Raw genomic sequence first — 6,000 nt, forward strand, 5'->3', positions numbered from 1 at the left:
CACCTTTCCTAAGGAGAGTGAAGCACTAGTGAGCAAGTTCCTGAGGATCTTTTCTTTCATCTTCTTTTCTCAAATGCCATTGATCTCATGCCTTAAGGAAAAGAATAACTCTACAAAGCATTCCCCTGCTTTGGTACTCAATACACAACTGAAGAGAGCAAAGCCCAGAACCCATGAGAGACATCATCTCTCCTTCCCCATAATGCTACTTAATAGTGACATTCCAGTATCATCAGGAAGGAAAACCTATTGTACTAAGCAATGCACACATTCTGCTCACAGATCATTTTCACTCAAACTCAAGAGACAGTATGTCAAAAAGACAATTTCAGAATAAGGCTGAGGAGAAAAGGTAAGTTTCCAAAAGCTACAAAAGCCAGTGGAAGAGTCAATTCTGAATTTACTTCCTACTCTTGAGTGGCCTATAGATATTAATCTGAAGTTATCTCTTCTGCTGGTAACAAAACACTCAAACCCTTGTGAAGTCTCCATAGCCCAAATATAAAAGGATTAAGTTGAAAGAGACAGTGAAATGCAAGGTACAGTGGCAAAATATTAAACTAAATGGATCAGGATACAACAGTCAAATCACTTGCCACTTTCAGAAAAAGTGGTAGTGAATAAAAAAAAAAAAAAAAGCTTCAAAAAAGGATCCAACCTTAGGAGGCGCCAGTCAATTTACCTCATTAACATTAGATTTGCAAGTGTGAAGTATCAGGACAGATGTGCCAGGAAGGATAACAACTCTGGTAGCGCACGATCCTATTATGATGAGACAATTCATAACAACTTCATTTACTGAGTATACAAAATTCCTTTTTAAACTGTCTTAAGCTTTGGAAACTCTTAATCCAGTCCTAGACAAAATCAAGTAGCTTCAGAGCCAAGACTCAGAAAGGATTCACCCACGTATACAACACCTGTCTATAACACAATATGCTTTCAGTATACAATGTTCCTTCTAAAGCTTCTCTACAGTTTATATCTGCAGAGCTCTAAGGCGTGTTCCTGCTTACAGATGTCTGGAATGCATCCTGCCACACCAAAACTGTCAGCCAAAACAAGGGATAGTTACAGTTTGAAGAAATGGCTATTTTTCTATATTTTTTTAAAGCTGCTCATGACTGGAGCATAGATTTTCAAGTGTGACACATGTAACAGCCAGCAAACCTCTGAAAGTGAGTCTCAGCACCTTTTCCAAATGCAACTTTGAGTAGCTAAAAGGCTTACAGAATGATTTTTTTTTCTTTAAAAATATAATGCGAACTTTTAAATATCTATCAAAGTTAACTTCCAACAATGATATTTTAAAATCAATTCCTTCATCACCAGCAAATATTAACAAGACAGTGCTGAACCATGGAGCTTGATTTCCATTTTGATCTAGCTCAAATTGACATGCTTCAAATTACACAAGAATTGTGTAAAAGGACACAGACTCAGTGTTAGAGTCCTACCCACTGACCTGCTTGCTCCCATCTGAACAGTGCAGTTATTCACAAGAAGAAAGATACACTTTCTCACTTAAGAATGCCCCAGGGGTTGATTTATACATTACATTAACTCATTTTGAAGCTCCACATATTTTTTGCTACTTTTTAGATGCTGAAAAAAATCCTGCAGCAGGAAAGAGAGCTTGTATATTACAGATTGCATTAATACCCTCCAAAAAGAAAATAATTGCCATATTATGTAGCAGACAGCACATTTATGAACAATCTCTAATAGCACCATATTTCAAATAGAAGTCTTTCACTCTTCTTTTGAGAGGCATGGGAACTAACTCGGCTTAAAGATGTTTAAATAAATATTAAGGTAGATGATTTAATTTAACTAGCAGCATATTGTACATTTGCATTTGTAGCTCAAGTGCTTTTCACATTGATTCTCCTCCTAACAGAGATACACAGCACAGTTTACAGGTGCATTTAGACCATAATAGTGAAAATCAAAGCTCAGATTAAGCTGAAACAGACTTCTGAATGTTCTCTCATACACTCAAGACAGGTGTTTTCAAAATTAAATAGGGTTGCTCAGGGCCTTTGTCCCCCCAAGTTATGAAACCCCATGAAGGTGGAGGTTTCACCACCCCCCAGAGCATCCTGCTCCTGAGCTTAACCAGAAACTCCAGGAAGAGTTCTCCCCGTAATCCCAACTGGAGCTGGCTTTACAGCAGCTTGCAGCCATTGCCTCTCATTCTCCTGCTGTGCACCCCTGAAAAAAGCCTGGCTCCACCTTCTTTCCAACCCCGCCTTGGGAAGCAGAAGACTGCAATTTAATCCCCCTCCATCCTTTCTTCTCAAAACTACACAAACCCGGTTCTCTCTGCCTCTTCTGACCTCTTCCCACCCCCAACCATAGCACTGGCCTTTACTGGACTTGCTCCAGTTTGCCAGTCCCTCACTTGTACTAGGGCTTCACAATGAACACCGAATCCCAGATGCAGCATCAAGACCACTGAGTAGATGCCAGTTGGTTTAATATAAAATTACATTTAAAAAATTAACAGCTTTTAAGACACAGAATATTAAGATTTGGTTCCAAAGGTATTTAAAAAACTGCAAAAAGAAAAAATCTTTATTAAACATGTGCTATTTTATTCATGCATATTCCATCATAAAAATACAAATATGAATAATTGCCCTAACCTACTCAAAATGACAAAGAGGTTCTAAAAATTTGGAGCTCTTTTCCCTCATGTAACGTTTTCTCAAACACAGTATAACCTGTGTTTAATGACTCAAACTGCACCATTCCGGACTCCACAGCAATCACAGGAACAAAGGGACAGCAAAAATATCTCAAAGTTATTTAGCTGAAAGTTTAACATTTCCCAATGGCATCCAGATGTGAAAGGAATTTACCTGACTTGGTGCTCATCACCTTCTTTGCTTCAGATGTGGGTAGAGATAGCAGTGACTGCTGTGGGCCACAAAGTTGGTCTACAGATTGTCTCCTTTCCCCGCCTTCCCCAGTATTTCTCCTGTGTGTCCCACGTACAGCAGACACAGGGGGAGAGGAAAAGGAGCTCCTGGACCTTTGAAAAAGGGCAGCTGACCCTCTCTGGTCTAAACATTTCCAGTGTCTACTTCCTGATGTTTTCATCCAGTCCTTTCCTGCCAAACTGTTAGGAGGAACAGGTAATTCTTACTCATATTTACAGATTGGAAGAGGAAAGATAGTTTTCCAGCTTTTTAAGTTCCCAGTTTATCTGCCCACTTATAGCTGAACCAGTTTATCTAGGCAATCCCAATCCTAAGGGACTACCATTAAAAAAAACTACTTGTAGCACAATAGCATGCTTTTATTCCAGATGTTTAGCTAGTAACTTCCTAAGTTTGGCACTAAAAATCAAGAAAAATCATAACAAATGCATGCATTTTCAAAGAAAAAAAAATGCAACAAGTCCTTTATTATACTGCAATATATTCTGTTCCTTGTTGCAGTGTGTTTCTTGTTAATGGTATGTTCTGTTATTGCCCAAGTTGATGGTTTGGTCCAAAGTAGACTCTCCCACCCCACATTGTCAATCTACCCTGAGTCTCCTGTCAATCCTACCTTAGGCCCACCACATGCTTGGAATTCCACTTTGGAAGTCCCCTAAATTTCAACGTTTGATTAGTCCATGTGACCCAATTTCCCCCCCTACCTCCCTCACTGGAGGATGATTTTGTGAACCCTGCCTTTACCCTCCCCAGGATATCTCTGATTAGCTGATGGTTTGTACCCTCCCTTTGAATCGCCTCCCTATTTCAGCTGTTGCATGCTCGCATTTTCTGTCTTTTGCTCCCAAGATTCCCCAGAACAATAAATCCTCTATTAATCCATGCAAAGGACCTCCCTCTCATCCTTGCCTCCTGAGGGTGCAGACTGACAGCCAAAAAGCCATAAAGCAAGTGCTCTAGTCACACCTCAGGTCATCCTGCTCCTGGGGTGTGACCGACTCCTGGCGCAGGCTGAAGTGACAGAGCCAGATAAGCACCAGCCCATGTGTGAGCTCCTGACCAAGTTTGCAATGCTTTCTAAGTTTTAAGTTGATATGTAAGGAAAAAATAAAAGGAATTAAAACACCACATTAAAACCAGATGTTCATGGGCAATGTTTCTCATGCAGAGAAGACTCCCACAGTTAAAGGAGTCAGATCTCCAATGGCAGTCACACTAGAAACCAAAATCCTCCAAAAGTGTGAAATGGTCCCTAAGGACAACTCCCAATACTTCAAATTTTCCACCAACTACACTCACCTTTGACCATGGAAGCTGGCACTGAAGGAAGTGCATGTCTGTGATGTTCCACAGCAGACCTCACAAACACAATGTGGTAATACCTGCCAAACCTCTGAGACTGAGATTCTGATTCCACAGCAAAGGGCAGTTTCAGCAAATGAAACAAAAGCAAAGACACCTTTATACTTGTCCAAAGACTATAGAAGAATGTCAACATTTCTCTCTCATACTCAGTTTTCCTTTCTCCTAATCTCCTTTTGCCTCCAGGACTAGGTTTCTCAGCTGCATCTACGTAAGTGATTTTGTTCAGTAATTTCCTCTAATTGTGGGACAAACAACAGACTATCAGCTCTCAGCTAAAGGATTACAAATACTGATCAACATCTGCATTTCCACTTCAACAAAACTATTTTCCAACAGTCACTACTTGTGCAGAAGTCAGAATGCAACAAAAATGGGACTGGCACAAACTGCCAAAACTACAAGGCAGTGCATCATTCAGAGCTGGGGGCACAGTACTTATGTACTGAGCTCCCAAAGGGCACATGCTGCTAAGCTTTCTCAGCTCTATCACCCTAAGAACTGTACAAGTGACTCACATACCTTCTCTTTAGGGTGTGTGCACTGTAACTGCAGCAACATCAGGAATCTTCATTCTTAACACTGCAGAGAGAACGAATATTTTATAATAGGAAACAGAAGCTGAATCAAGGAGGCTGATTTCCAACAAACTGACTTGTGGAGAAAGCTTAGTCCAAGCAGAAATGCAATGTCTCTGAGAAAGCCTGAAAGTCTAAAAAACAAACTAAAAAAAAACAACATCAAAACAAGAAAAGTTGCCAAGGCAAAACTCATGAATGTCTAAAATCCCCTTGTTTCCACATCACTTAGTGAATAATGCTGTATAATGCCCAACTGAGTATTCCACCTAGAACTACAGAGATCCCACTGGGAAGTAAATCTTGCTGAAATTTGATATAAAGATTCTTCCAGTAGGGCAGAGAAATAACAAGATAAAAGAAGGCAGAAGGTAGAAGGTTAATTTCCCATTTTTTCCTGCTGTAGCTCAAGAAGGCTCTCTTACAGACAGAAAAAAATAAAAAGTGATTGTACAATTTGCTCTCCATACAAGTTATTCCTAAGAAACATAGACAGTAATTTTTTTTAAGAGGTATCTACAGTGAGTATGAATGAAAAAGCCATTTATATTATGACAGCTTCCCATCCCATGCTGCGAGTAGAGAAGTCTGTATCAAGTCTGGATCATTATTTCTCTTAATGTATATTTGATTATATTAATAGCTAAGACTCCTTATGAATATATGAATTTTATTCTTAAACTTAGCAAAGAAAATTACCGAAATTGCAAGCAGTGGAATAAAAAAGGAAGTATACATAGGTTCAGTTAGAAAATTAATAGGAAGACCAGTTCCTGGCTCAGTTAAAGTTGAGCGACATTCTATTTCTTACAGCAATTCAAACAAGGTCAGATCTGAAGAGATGCACATTTTTCAGAATGAATAGAGAATCCACTTTGATAAAAGCTACTTTGCTTATCTGCTCCCTTTTCTCATATCAAACAGTATCCTGCTCAAGGCCAGAGAAAATACAGCAGCACCAAGCCCTGAATAAAAAGCGATCTACAGAGACATCCAAAAAAACATGGCTGAAGATTGGTTTTCTAATCTTCCTTTTTAAAGGGTTTGACTTACAACATTTCTTCACCTAGATGCCTGCTCAGTACATTACCTAGAAGAAGGGAAAGGAGGGGGGA

At 39.5% G+C, this 6,000-nt stretch overlaps 1 protein-coding gene across 3 annotated transcripts in view; it reads right to left on the reverse strand.

The window, feature by feature from the left end:
- The window catches only part of ARHGEF10 (Rho guanine nucleotide exchange factor 10), a 99,352-nt gene extending 94,461 nt beyond the window's left edge, over positions 1-4,891 (reverse strand). For all 3 annotated transcript variants that reach the window (XM_015622221.1, XM_015622223.1, XM_015622220.1), the window contains exon 1: positions 4,830-4,891. The gene's annotated coding sequence lies outside the window, so the exon portion shown is untranslated. The remainder of the gene's footprint in view (positions 1-4,829) is intronic.
- Between the last annotated feature and the right edge of the window lie 1,109 nt (positions 4,892-6,000).

The sequence above is a fragment of the Parus major genome, chromosome 3, assembly GCF_001522545.3.
Source record: "Parus major isolate Abel chromosome 3, Parus_major1.1, whole genome shotgun sequence".
Lineage (NCBI taxonomy): Eukaryota > Metazoa > Chordata > Aves > Passeriformes > Paridae > Parus > Parus major.